The following is a 15,022-nucleotide window of genomic DNA, read 5'->3' on the forward strand; positions in this document are numbered from 1 at the left end:
GATATCTTTACCAAGGCCCTCGGAGCTGAGAAGCTTCGATGTTTCCGGACTATGCTTGGACTCTGCGACATGCAGAGCTCGAGGGGGAGTGTTGACATGTCGAGCTCTACACCTTGAGCTGGCATCCACTATGGGTCTTGGCCGCTTACGACATTTACTCACTGGCGCGTTAGGTGACCGACACGGAGGATCTCTGCCAGTGATTCTACAGCTGGATTACACTTATAGTGCCAGCCTAGTACGCTTCTAGCGACTTCACACTTAGTGACCGCATGTACATATGTGCTACTTTTCAGCTTTAGCACTTAGTCATTTTTGTACTCTCTTTTCTGTGAAGAAGAAGAAGAAGCTTTTCATCTATGTGTGCTTTGTGCTTGTCTTGTGTAGCTCTCTTGCATCCCCATTCTTTACACAAGATAATTAGTAGCAAACAAAATATCACGATGAGTGTTCATGCCAACAAAATGAAGACATCCAATCAAGTTAGCATAAGGTTGATTTGTGACAAGTTGACCGCCATTGTCAGAAGTATTCTTCGTAGAGCTCGCAAGACAAGGTGTGTTGGCTGAATGTGCAGATTCCATACCAAATTTTTGAATAGTATCTGCAATAAACTTTGACTGTCGAAGGAATAAAATACCTTTTGTACGGTTCCGTTGGATTGAATGCCAAGACAAGAGTGAATCTCTCCAAGATCCACCATATCGAATGCAGAAGACAATAACTTTTTCACTTGCAGAAGAAATCCCAAATCATTGGAAACAAGGATGGTATCATCCACATAAAGAGAAAGAATCACAAAACTTCTCCCTTGGCGTTTTATGTATAAGTTGGGGTCTGACGAGCAAGAGATGAATCCTTTAGAGGTGAGAAAAAGATCAAATTTTGTATACCAGGCTCGTGAAGCTTGTTTGAGACCATATAGTGCCTTATGGAGTTGAGCAACAAGGTCTTGTTTACCTGGAATAACAAACCCTTCTGGTTGTTCCATATAAATTTCCTCTTCCAAGTCACCATTAAGAAAAGCAGTTCGCACATCCATTTGATGAGCTTCTAAATCAAATTGAACAGCAAATGCCAATAAAACTCGAACACTTGTAATGCGAACAACTGGTGAAAAAGTCTCTTGATAATCAACACCAGCTACTTGGGAGTAACCTTTTGCAACTAAACGCGCCTTGAACTTGTCAAAAGATCCATCTGATTTTACTTTTGTCTTATACACCCACTTACATTTAATAGCTGTACGACCAGGAGGTAATTCAGTTAGTATCCATGTACCTTTAGAGATAAGAGAATCGTACTCTGCTTCCATAGCCTCTTGCCATTGATCCTTTTGTGGTGAAGAGATAGCTTCATCATAAGTAACGGGATCTTCAGAAGTAGAAAAAGCATTATCAACAATATCGTCATCATAAACATGACATGAGCCATGTTCAAAATCAATAGGCAGATCAACAAAAATATCAATATCATCATTGGCAACATTTGGAATGGATGGTTGTGAAGAGGAAAGTTGCTCTATAGGAAGAGTTTCATCTTCTGAAAGAAATGGAAAAGCTTGAAGCACTGATTTAGTACCATCAGAATCATCCATGGACCATGAGCCTCCCATAAGCTGTTCGTTAAAAGTAGCATCACGATTCACAATTACTTTCTTGGAGGAAGGGTCATAGAATTTGTAGCCTTTGGAAGTGTCAGAATATCCAATAAAAATAACTTTAAGACCAGGAGCATCAAGCTTTGTTCGTGTTTCTTTGGGAACATGAATATAAGCAATACATCCAAAGGTTCGAAAATGAGATACAGAAGGAATGTCACCTGTCCATGCTATGATGGGTATCTTACCAGAGGGTGCAGTAGTAGGAAGATGATTCTAAATAAATGTTGCTGTCAAAGTAGCTTCAGCCCAGAAAACACGAGATAAGCCAGAATGAATCAGCATACATCTTACAGCATTGAGAATAGTGTGATTCTTTCGTTCAGCAACACCGTTCTGTTGAGGCGAATATGGAATAGTGTGTTCATGATGAATTCCACTGTCAGCACAGTACCTCACAAACTCTCGAGAAACATATTCGCCTCCATTGTCACTACGAAGCTTCTTAAGGCGACGATCAGTTTGAAGTTCCGCAGCCTTGTGGAATTGTTTGAAAACAGATAAGGCTTCATATTTTTGTCTAAGTAGAAATACAGTCGTATACCTTGAGAAATCATCAATGAAAGTAATGAAATAGCGATATTGTGATCTCAAAGAAGGTAGAGATCCACATATATCAGTATGAACAAGATCCAATATGTCATGAGAATGAGTTGTATTTGAAAGAGGAAAGGGTTTACGATTGTGTTTCCCAAGAGCACAAAATTCAGAAATTCCCATATGGGTATGGGCTTTAAGATCCATGCCATGAACAAGATCACGACGTTGAAGATCAAGGAGTTTTGAGAAATCAGCATGAACAAAACGGTGATGCCATACTTTGTAATCATGATCACCTGGAGCAGTGATAATATTTTCTACAGCATCGTTGAGAGAGAGTTCAAACAAATTACCATTTCGAGGAGCAGTAGCTATAGTCTGTCCATCTTTCTCAATTCGGCATTTGGTATGATCAAATCCAACAAACAGACCAAGATCAACAAGTCTAGCAATTGAAAGAAGTTTACGTTGAAGATCTGGTACATGTAATACTCCTCGCAAAATTCGAGTGGAAGAAGATAAGGTACCAAGATATAAGTCTCCAATACCCTTTACTTGACAAGTAGTATCATCAGCAAGATAAACAACACGTTGAACTGGCAGTGGATGATAGTTATGGAGCCACTTAGACTGATATGTCATATTTCCCGTACCACCAGAATCGACAATAAAAAGTGATCCATCACGTACATGAAGTATTCTGTCTGGAGCAATTGAACATAGGACGCAACTTGTTTCTGGTACAATGTTGTTTCGATGTTCAGTAGCATATGCTCTATTCCGATCTGTGTCGAATCGACGCTTATAACACATATGAGTGGGATGATCAGATCGTCCACAATATTCACAAGAAGAAGAAGAAGAGTCTCTAGATAAACGTGGTTGTTTTGTGGTAATATTGTGTTCTTCATCATATTGACGTGCCCAACAATCATCTTCAGTATGGCCATTTTTGTTGCAGTAAGAACATTGCTTATTAGGAAATTTGAGACGAGAGAAAATGTTACCGCAACGGCCACCTTTGCGGTTTCCTCGTTGAAATGGACACCTTCGAGCATAAAAAGCACGTTCCATCTGTTGTGACTCAGTCTCCTCTTGTGAAATCATAATTGTATCGTGACCAGCATTTCGACGTTCTTGACGTTGAGAGTATTCAATTAAAGACATGCAAGCTTGGTCGAAATCAAGACCATCTTTATTAGAGAGAATAGTAACAATGTTATCATAAGAAGAGTCCTTCACCGTAGCAAGGAGAAGTGTAATCAGTTGCTTTTGTGGAACAGGATCACCGACAGCAGTAAGTTGATTAATAATAGATTTGAAAGATTCAATATGTCCCGTCATGGCAGTACCAACTTCATATTGTAACTTGTTAAGAAACCCTCTCAAATAAAGTATTTCTGTAACAGATTTCTTCTGAAAGTTTGCAATAAGGTACTTCCATACGTCGTGGGAAGTAGGCAGTTCATACATATCAAGCAAAAGGGAATCAGTAAGAGTAGAAAGAATATACCGACGAGCTGCTTTATCACATCGTTGCCAATCCGTATAGGCAACATTCCAATCTTCAAATATAGGTCCTTCAGTGATAAGCACGTTATCATTATCCGTATCAACAGGCTGAGGTGGACAAACACGTTTTACAAGAACAACATCGGAGAGTTCATCGCCTTCAAGAATTAACAAAATCTTTGCTTTCCAGCCTGGAAATCCTTGACCTTGGAAAGGAGGAACAGAACGCTGGCCAGAAGGAAAGCCGTTGACGAGAATATTCATAGCCATATCTTGTTGCGAGAAGACGTATAAGATAAGATCGCAGAATCTGCACACCATATATGGTGAAGGCCACAATTGAGAATGAGAGAGATATGAGTATTGCGTTCTGTCAATGATAAACGTAAGAAGGATGCTCAAGGAACGTCCAAAGATGTGAGAGACGTCACCCAAAAAAAGGCAGGGTAAAGGAGACGTTAATAATAAACGAGTCCTCAAAATAGAGTGGCGTGAGACGCAATATTGACGGCCACAATACGAATAGAAAAAAGCTAAATCTTCTCAAAAGAGTTAACGCTAAAATAAGAAAAACGATCGCAGAGGCTTCACGAAGAAGTAGGACGAAGAAAGCTACATCAAGCTCAATTGCAGTAAAAACAACATAACTTTCTGCTGCGAACTCCGATTGACGCAAACCTAGAACTCAAATCGAAGTGCTCGAGGAGACGAACAAGTTTTGGATGAAAAGTGCCGTTGTGCTGTGCTCCATTGCGCTTTTCCCGTTTCTCCAAATTTTGAGCAGAACAGCAACAAAAATTGAGATGAAGTTCAAGGTGTCATGAACAAGAAAACGTAATCAACGATTAGATTGATTAGAAATAAACGCCACATAAAAAACTAATCATATTCTTCTTAACACAAAACAACCACAGTTAACAAGAATCAACGCTTACATGCAAATCGCATACACATATTGTTGTGTCACCATGAATTGAATCGGCGCGTGATCGTTACCTCTCTGATACCATGTTGAGATGTAGAGAGAGAGAGAGAGAGAGAGAGAGAGAGAGAGAGAGAGAGAGAGAGAGAGAGAGAGAGAGAGAGAGAGAGAGAGAGAGAGAGAGAGAGACGAGACAAGAGACACACCATATACGCTCCCAAAGACTTATTCATATTGAGGACAAGATACAAATATATAGGTGAGACCAAGTTCAGTAGAGTGAGCCATATATAGCTCCAACAATCCAAAAACAGGTGGAAGAGCCTCCAAGATTGTATCATCATCACTTCCACTTTCTCACCGAGAGACCGCCACGGTATATGACACCCAATCATGCGGTTGCCACAACATTTACACAAGTTTTCAAATCAACAAGTAGGCAACCAATTGACCATTCATAGTACGTGTTTTCCACACTGAAAGGGACAAAGAAAGAAAAAAAAATAACACATTTTGGAGCATCAGAGGTTCTAACTAGAATTGCCTACCATGCTATCGGCATGGCCGACAACTTGTCGCCTGTCCCATATCAGAACACTTGGATAGTGTCAACCCAACCTTCCCCTCAAGCGACAATATCTACCAAGAGAACATACAAGTCTAATGAAGAGTTTGCTGAGAGCTCGCCAGAATGACATAGTAGTGAAAGCTCAAATAATGAGGAAAAAATTGCACGAAGGGAAGAGATGAAAAGAAAAGCCATGGCAGCACATCACAAGGAGACACAACAGAAACAAGCCAGGTTTGAAAGAGAAAAGAAGTCCTATGAACACAACGCCAAGCACAAGGCAAGGACCGGGAAAAGTGGGTACCAATCGAATTGAAAGGACCAAGAACAAAGCACCATACCAGGAAACAGGCAGAAGATCCCACAGAGTTACTGGAAAAAAAATATTAGGAAGCAAAAGCTTTGAAGCTGAAAGAAGCCTAAAAGGCGAAATGGAAAGCTGAAGAGGCGGTAGAGCAGTAAAAGGAAGCAGAGGAAGCACAGAAGTAAAAGCAAGCAGAAGAAGCAACTACACATGGAGAAGAACATCATGATCAAGGTGATATGTCTCCCTGACCTTCTTCACGTGCTTTAGAACAAAATGATCAACCCATGCCAAGCCCACCACCATCACCAGCAGATAAAGCCACAAAAATTGAGCCTACAAAAGAGACAGAGACTGAACAAAGAGAAGCAACTGAATCTTCACACAACAGACAACTACTACACAAGAGCAAGAGGCTGAGCTAGAAAGGGCAATGTGTCCTGAACCAGTGGACACAACAAAGTTTGAGCAATCAAGAGAATAAGAGTTCTAAGAAACCCCTTCTACCTCTATACAACAAGAAAAGGCCAAGGCATCAATGAAGCCTCAAGATGACAAAGCGGAAGAAGACCCGCACAACCTTAAGGGCAAGAACAACCAGTCGCCAAAACGCAGCTGAGAGAGACACAAGAGACTACCGAGAAATCTAGGTAGCAACAAGAAATGAAGATTGGCAATCAAACTATGAGGTAATCTTGCAAGTCAATTAATATGCAAAGCAAATGCAGGACATGATAGAAAGGCTCCACTCAAAAACACTTAGGCGCAACATAAAGGCTAAAGAACTCAAGATGGTGATTGATGCTCTCCAAGGAGAGCTAGATGACAGACTAAATGTCATCACTGATATACAAAGGCAAGTGCAAGAATTGAAAGCTGAAGCTAAACACATCGGCTTAGCAAGGAATAAACAACAAAAAGAGATGGAGGAGCTCGGTGACCTACTTACAAAGTTGTCAGATGCTTGCAAAGCAAAAGATGAACAACTGCTGATAGAAGTTACCAACGAACTTCAACTACAACCCTGTCAGTTCAAAAAATGCAAGTACAATTAGATGTAGCGAATGCCTCCCTGTAATACTCAGAGCAGAGAACAAATGGTCAGGAAATTTTCTTGTGGCAAATATGAGAAAGTCCCGCAATGGCCTTGATCAAAGGAATAGACAAGGTCTACAAATCATTAGAGAAAAAGAACAAGGACCTTGAGCTAGATCTTAAACAGGAGCAGCCTCAGCGCAGAGACCTGGCTTTAATGCGGGTGCAACAAGAAGAAGAGTTTCCGAAAGAAATAGATGAGCTTAAAAGAGTCAGCCAGCTCTTGAGAGATGGACGGCCAGAAATGCAAGAAGAGGTGGAAACTTCAGAACAACCACAAATAGAGATCCCTCAGTTTCTTTTGTTGAGATGGAGACACAGCTAGCAAAAGAGCTAGGTGGCAAGGAGGAATTTTAGGTACAACTAACGTAAATTGATACAGTGCCAATGGTCTGGCCAACTGTCAAACGTTGAAGAAGATGCACTGACAAAAAAGATCACAAAAGAGGTAGACGAGCAGTGGAAAGTACTGATGGATAGGGAGTTGAGAGTCCTTCACTCCGTCAATGTTACACAACTCACTCCCAATCAAGTCAATGTGCAATGGCATCAACAATCCTGGCCATACCCTTTGATAAAGGTGGAATTGATCCAAGTCAAAGAGAGGCTGTACAAAGACATGCAGGTAGAAGGTGTAGATCAAGACCACCCAAAGTGGAGGCTGAGCTGGTTGAACAAAAATCCAAGGTATTTGATTTTTTTCACAAGATCACTTGAGATCCTACAAAAGGATCCTACTTTTTGTCCTGTACCAAGAGTAAGGACCTGGCAAGCACATGAGGCAATAACAAAGAAGCAGCCAACTTGGATAAACTACCTAATACTGCTTGCTCCAGAAAAGGGTCCACCGACTGAAAAATACATGGTAAAAACCCTAACGGGCACCATGTCCTTCTTCAAAAGTCTACCAGATCTATCATGTGAAATGCTATATAAAATCTACCAAAGTTGCTCACTTGCATCAAAGTTTTCCATGAGTCAGAGCAAGTAGGTGCCCCATGGATGTCATTCCTCGAGGGTAATTATAAAATTTTATGCTAAGATCTTAGTGGCCAACCTTCCAAAGAAGTACTCTATGGCTCCTACGCCAGATGTATGTTCTTACCTTGACACAATATGTTAACGTTTGAGAAAGCGTTCTACACAGGGTTCTTCACTTGGCGAACGAAGATATTTGGGCTAGTGATCAACAACTTGACATCAAGATTTGTAGGCTACTCCATAGTAGAGTTGAAAAATGGAGTCACTATGCAGTTCTTGCAGGTGCTAGAGAAAGAGAGAAAAATCAGATACAAAAAGACCCTCACCAGCCGTCCACCCAAAGACTACTTCAGCTCATAAAGCTGTGTCAAGGGACGACACAGGCGATGAGAGGGGGAATGTTAGCAGCAAGCTAACTCGGATATCATTTTTGGAGCTGTCATTGTAAAACACTTATTATTTTTGACGAATTGAGAATATTGTAGCTCCTATTTTTTGGGTAAACCTTGTAATTGATGAGCCGGGACTACAAGCTTCCAGATTGTATCAACCTATCAGTACCCATCTTTAGTTAGAGCTCCTAGGTTATTAGTTTTGACCACCAAAAACCTTGGCTAAGGTATAAAAGCCAATTTTTGTACGTTATTATTAAGTATTGGATAATGAAATACACAACGTGAGCTAAAGGCACTTACTTCTCTCTTTTTCGCGCTTCCTACTCCCTCCCCGGTTGTCACATTACAGTCGTGTTTGTTGCATTGCAAGTGCAGGTAAGAGCTCTACGCATGGACATAAACACATCACAGTATTTTGTAGCTTTTGGCATCACCGACTCATGGCTTAATTTCATCATAAGTAGGAATTTTACACTTCAAAATAAAAAACTAAGCATAGGCGGGGTATTGGGGCATTATAGCTAAGCATTTAGGTACATTCTGGGTCGAAAACGACTAGGTCAAAAATCTACTGCTATTAATAATCGCGATTTTGGCTCAAAAACACCATTTTGATATGTAGTATACCTGCAGGAAAAGAGACTCTGAATTCTTCTATGCTTTTTCAAAAAACCATTCAATTCATTAGAGAATTATTCTCTCCCACCATCTGACCTCAAACACTTCACATGTTTTCCAGTCTATTTTTCAACCCTATATTTGAGATTTTGAAAGTGCATGAACCCCTCACGTTTTTGCTCATCGTATGGTCATCAATGAAACTCATATAGTATCTATATCCACCCAAAGAGATGCAGTCTTTATCGGACCTGATATATCTGTATGCATAAACTCAATGAATTCTTTCTTGCATGCTTATCATGAGGAAAGGATGCCTTTGATTGCTTTCAAAATTTGACAAGCTTCAAAAACTTCACCTGTAACCATCTCTTTAGTTTGTATCATTTTTAGCCTTTGCAAATTTATATGAACAATATGTTTGTGCCAAATCTCAATGTCTAGAACAACACTTGCACCTCGTGCAAACATGACAATATTTACCTCGGGCACATTTAGATCTAAAGTAAACATTCTTCCCACTTTCTTTCCTTGCACAACCATCCCTACATTCTTCTTTACGCTATAGAGACCATCGAAGGTAAACCTGACGTACAAACCCTGCTCAATTATTTTCCCAACATAAACCAAATTTATTACAATTGTGTGAAGCAATCATTCCTAGCACAATATCGATCCATCAAAGTTTGGCATGAATTTCTCGGGTACACTGAGAGGCTAATCAAAGTGTTGATGATTTTCTCATGCAGTTCACCTGTTTATGGGATAAATGGGCTCGCGCTTTGGGAAATGGGATCCCTCGATCCATGTTAAAGAAGGATCGTTTAGTGGCAAACTTAAAAGAAATCTTGAAGCTCAAAGTCAAGCTAAAAAGACTCATCACCTTCGAGGAGGCAGTCACACTATCACTAGAGAGAAAGAATGGAAGGCTCAAAGACTTAATGAATATGGAAAAGCGGTCACTGTACAAAATAATGGTGGCCAAAAGGAGGAGAATCAGGAGGAAGGTGGAGGCCAACATGTTCAAAGGGCTGCTAATACCAAACAATTACAACAAAATATGCAAGACATGATGACCATGATGCAAGAATTGTGACTTAGTGTTCTTGGAGGAGGTGTTCGTCGTCGTGGATGTGGTAGAGGAATGGCTTAGGCATGTGAAGCTCAGGCTAATGCTAATGCGGTTATGGACAAGGAGCCGTAGAGGAGGTTCATTCCTACTTGTTATAATTGTGGTAAGCTTGGTCACATAGCACTTATTGTTCAAAGCCAACAAGGATTGGAGGTGATATGTTTCCACAACCTCAACAAATTTCCAACAGGGCTAATTATTATGCATTGGATATACAGGGAGATCAAGGTACTAAACAGGAAAATCAAGCCTCAACCTCTGGTGGTCATGTGGGTATTGTGTGGGTAGAAAAGAAAGACGCAGATGTGTTGCCAGTAGGAAAAAGAGAGAAGGAAGGCTATGCCGTGCCAGGGCCTAGTAGAAAGAAAGGGAAGGAGAAGGAGGGTGAAGATGCGAAAGCTAAGAGGAAAGGAAACCTTTTAGATGATTAGAAGTGGTAGATTTGCCTTTGGGAGAAAGCCAAACAACTTACAGTTTAAAGGAAGACCCGATTGGGAGGAAAGTAGATTGTACTTTTGGACAATTGATGAATATGGTGTCCAAATTTAAAAGGCAATGGAAGTCATTAGTGAATCCAGCGAAAGAGCCAAAGCATGGACAAGTCAGAGTGTTTTTTTGTGGGAGAGTTACCCGACATGTGTCCTATGGTGAATGCTTAGCACAAAGGTGTGGGCATGGGAGAAGCCTACATTGATAGAGGTGCTCAAGTTTGTGTGATCACACAGTCATGTGTCAAGAGACTAGGTCTAATTACATGCGGAAGCTCTGGGTTTCAGATTTGACTAGCAAACCATGCCAAAGTTAAATGTTTGGGAATGATCAAGAATTTGGAAGTCAAAGTCTTTAACATGAAGGTTGTGTTAAACTTTCATGTTATGCCAGCTGGGTCTAGGAGCCTTTCCTCTCATTCTAGGACAACCTTGGTTGAGAGATGTTGGTGTCGTGCAAGATTCGGTCAAGGTCACAATCGGTGTGCATGGCAAGAAGGGTGAAAAGAGAGTGTTTGATATGACTACCAAACAACCTACGCACTTGAAGATGTGAGTGCGAATGATGAATCCAAATCTACCAGCGACGATAGTTCTGGAGACTCAGAAAGTAGCACTCCTTCGAGTTCCAGTGTTGAGGGTGAATTGTCATTTTTGTTGTTGGACAAGGAACAAAGAGAAGTTAGTGAAGTGCTGCAATTATCGGGGAATATAAATGCTTCAAGCCGTTTAGAGCAATTGGAAGAGTTGATGCAACCTAAACAAGAATTGCCAATGAAGAAAGAGTTAATTCAAAATATGCTAAGTACTGATTTGACACAAGGAGAAAGAAGGGAGTAACTACCAATGTTGGATAGATTTCCAAATCTTTTCATCACCTTATATCAAGAAATAAGGGGTTTTGTTGGGGATCCTGTGAAGATCAAGCTAGTTGAAGGGGCAATGCCAATACGCCAAAAATTAAGAAGGATGGGTAAGGAGAAGATGAATGCTTTAAAGGAAGAAGTGGATAAACGATTGGATGCAGGGTTCATTGTGCCACTTGATAATGCTGAATGGGTGAGCCCTTTAGTAGTCACTCCAAAGAAAGATGGGCATTGGAGAGTTTGTGTTGATTACAAGCCCGTAAATGTAGTGACTAAGAAAGATCCTTACCCTTTGCCTTTCATTGATCAGCTTTTAGATGCAGTGGCCGGTTTTGAAAGATACAATGTCCTGATGGTTATTCAGGATATTTTCAACTTATCCTTGCTCTTGAAGATTAAAAAAAGACTACTTTTATTACGCCATGGTGCCGTTTTTGCTTTTGCTGCCTTCCTTTTCGGTTGACAAATGGGCCTGGAGATTTTGAAAGAAAAGTGGATTGGGTTCTTACCCCATTCCTTGCAAAAATATTCAAAGGAAAGGGTTTATAGATGATTTTTGCATATACAGTTCAAGGAAAGAGCATGTTCAAAAGCTTAAAATGGCTTTTTCAAGGTATGATGAATGTGGGGGTTAGCTGAACCCTAAAAAATGTCATTGGCACAACCACGGGTGAAGCTTCTTGGACATGTGATTTCAAAAAATGGGATTGAGGTGGACCCAGAGAAAGTGGAGGCTTTGTTATCATTGTCATCTCTAAAAGATACCAGATAGTTTGTCACTTTCATACAGAAGGTTAAATATCTGTCTTGTTTCATATCTTTGGCATCACAACTATTGTATCCATTGCAGCAAACAATTAAGAATGATCCATTGGAATGGTCTCGTGGCTGTGACGAGGTTTTTGACATAGTCAAAGAGGTTTTGAGTACGCTCCCTATTATGCAGGCTCTTGATTGGGAAAAGGAGTTTTAGATTAACCCATTAGTGGGAGATGATGTTATTGGAGCTATGTTATTGCAAAGGGGGAAGGACTCTCAGTATATGAAGCCTGTTCATTATGCTAGCAGAGTGAAGACTCCTCATAAAAGATTTTTTTTTGAAATTGAAATGGTGATGACTAGTATGGTTTATGCTTGCAGAGGATTCAGACACTACTTGTTGCAAAATCATTCACCTTTCTCACCAGTTATTCATTGCTTCCCCAGCTGTTCAATAATTCAAATATATCAAAAACAGTGATGAAGTGGGTTATTGAGCTTCAGGAGTATTTGTTTATGAGTACATACATTCCAAATTTGGATATCCAGACACTACGGACTAGGACTTCATGCGGCTTTGGACAATTCTTCATGGGATATCATGGGACAAGACGGGGTTTTTGCACCATTCCCAATCTACGCTAGAGCAGTGTGTGTATTTGGAGGGGCATACCAGTCATTGTGGATATCTCTTAATCAATCAATATATCATTCTCATGTAATCCCGTGTTTGGTTACATATCAGTGAAGAAGATGGTGTTCTGTTCCTGCTGTGTATTATCTTCTATTCTATCTTCTTATACATTGGTGTTCATCTAATGAAATGAAGCGTGAGGGTATCCATTCCCGTAGTGCTTATTGCTCCACTGTGGAGTTATAGGAAATACATCTGGTGGCCACGATGCACGATGGGCAAACTACTGTGAATATGCATACACACTAGGTCGCAGGGTCCTCTTGACCCTGTTGTTCCAGTTGTGGGAAGACGACCAAGGAGAGGCAGTTCGGATGAATTTGTTTTTTCTACACCCGAGGCTGAGGAACATATGTCGTCGTCACCAAGCCCTGTTCGTGGTCGGCGTACTCGGCGCCCGTGGCGTACTCCGTATAGTCAGACATTTCCTCCTGCCGTGCGCTCTCCCTCACCCACTCATGTTTCTCCACCACTGACTGTGGTAAGCAGTCCATGGGTTTCACATCCATCGTCCCCGCCTCCTATTATTTGGTAGCTCTTTCCAGGAGGGGGTATAGTTGGGCAAGACGCTACGGTACAACCAATGGCGGGTGTTCGGATTAATTATAGTCGCCTTTGAGGTCTCTCCAAGGAAGACCTTGTTACACATTTGTGGAAATTTAATAAAGTGTATGGGTTAAATCATCCTGGCGCTGTGGTTCCTCTCCATCAACAATCGGTGTTTGAGTCCACACTTTCAGGGAAAGCGAAAAAATGGCTATCAGGAGTATCCTAATGATCACTTTAAAACTTATGTAGAAGGTTCTAGAGCGTTCTTGCGTCAATTCAGAACAAAAAGATGGTTCCTTGAAATGAAAAGCTTCGAACGCTGCATCAAAAGTCATTGCTAGTGGAGGATTATGCTGCAAAGTTTCGGATGCTTTGCAACGGGTTCCTCAGGCACAACTGCCAGGAGCCAAGGTGTTGAATGATTATTTTTTGCAAGGACTGAATAAGGATCTTAGAACTGCTATGGAAATGTTGGATAAGGTAACCACTCCATTGGATAATGTTATTGCAGGGGCTGTTGTAGCAGGAGAGGCCTTAGAAGATATGGAGTCACCAAGGAAATCAAAGAAAAAGGACCGCAAGAAATCTCATCGTAAATCTCAGGGAAGTGGCAGTGATAGTTTGGAGTCAAAGAGTTCAGACTCACAATCCTTAGATTCAGGCAGCGGTGGTTCAATGAAATAGTCGGAGGAAACACCTAGAAAAAAATCCCAGCACCAAGGGAAAGGTGTTCCATCCGGATTGACGGAATCCGGGACTTAGTGTGAAGGAGCTATGGTGTACTCAGTGCCAAAATCATGGACATGCCGCTCAAGATTGTGCAATGAATAAAAAACGGTGTGCGATTTGCACAACCAACGCCCATAATACAGTGGAATTCTATTACAATGGTCATGGCCGTAGGAGCCAAGATTCTTCTACATGGCAGTCACAATAGTCACGACAAGAGCCTACGGTGGTGTTGGCCCATGCTCATGCATCAGAGGCACCTTTTCAAGGACTAGCTTTGGAATATGATCAAAAGAAATAAGAACATGCTGCTGAAAAGCAACCGAGTGTGGCTATGGTTCAGATTGAGGGATTGGACGAATCTGACCTGGTGGTTTCACTGATTACCCATTATGGCAAAAATGTGGTACCAACAGCCAATGTTAAGCTCCCAAATTGGGCAACTCAAGAGGATGTACGCAAAAAGACTGTAACTTGAATGCCACATTCAATACCACCATTGCAATTATTAGGACCATCGGTGACCTCTTCGGAGAAGAAAGAGGGGAAAGTCATAAAAATGGCAAATACCATGGAAGAAGATAATTGGGATTCTGTTTGGAAGGAGGCTCTAGAATCACCATTACAGCACGATTGGGATCTTTACTGAAATTAGTTCCAAATTTTCACAAATCTTTGTTGAGTCAGAAGTTCAAAGAAATGAACGAGATGGAAATTGATGTTGCGGTAGCAGAAGGTGAGCGGGATGATTCAGTCTCGTTGCCGGCAACTAGGATTACGAATACACGCATTTTGGAGCTTTCAGTAAGATGTCATGGCACATATATCGACAAGGTTCTATTAGATGGAGGTACGGGAGTGAATATTATTACTCAATCGGCTTGTGAGCGCTTTGGTCTTAGTGATTGGGAACCTGCTCCCTTTGTAGTTCGCATGGCGGATCAGAGAAGAGTACAGCCAATAGAATTGCTCCGAGGCATTGTGCTGGATGTGGCTGGTTTGTCCTTTGTTGTTTCATTAGTGGTGTTAAATATTGAGAATTATAGTCAGGATTACCATATTATTTTGGAGAGACCATGGTTATGCCAAGCCAGGGTAAAGCATAATTGGGAGGCAAACATGTTGACAGTTAAAAAGGGTTGCAGGAAAGTTGGAGTGATGTTGGGAACATGCAAACAACCAGTTTAGGGAGCATGGCCTATGATAGCAG

Source organism: Adiantum capillus-veneris, chromosome 8, assembly GCF_014529385.1.
Source record: "Adiantum capillus-veneris isolate H3 chromosome 8, ASM1452938v2, whole genome shotgun sequence".
In the NCBI taxonomy this organism is placed as follows: domain Eukaryota; kingdom Viridiplantae; phylum Streptophyta; class Polypodiopsida; order Polypodiales; family Pteridaceae; genus Adiantum; species Adiantum capillus-veneris.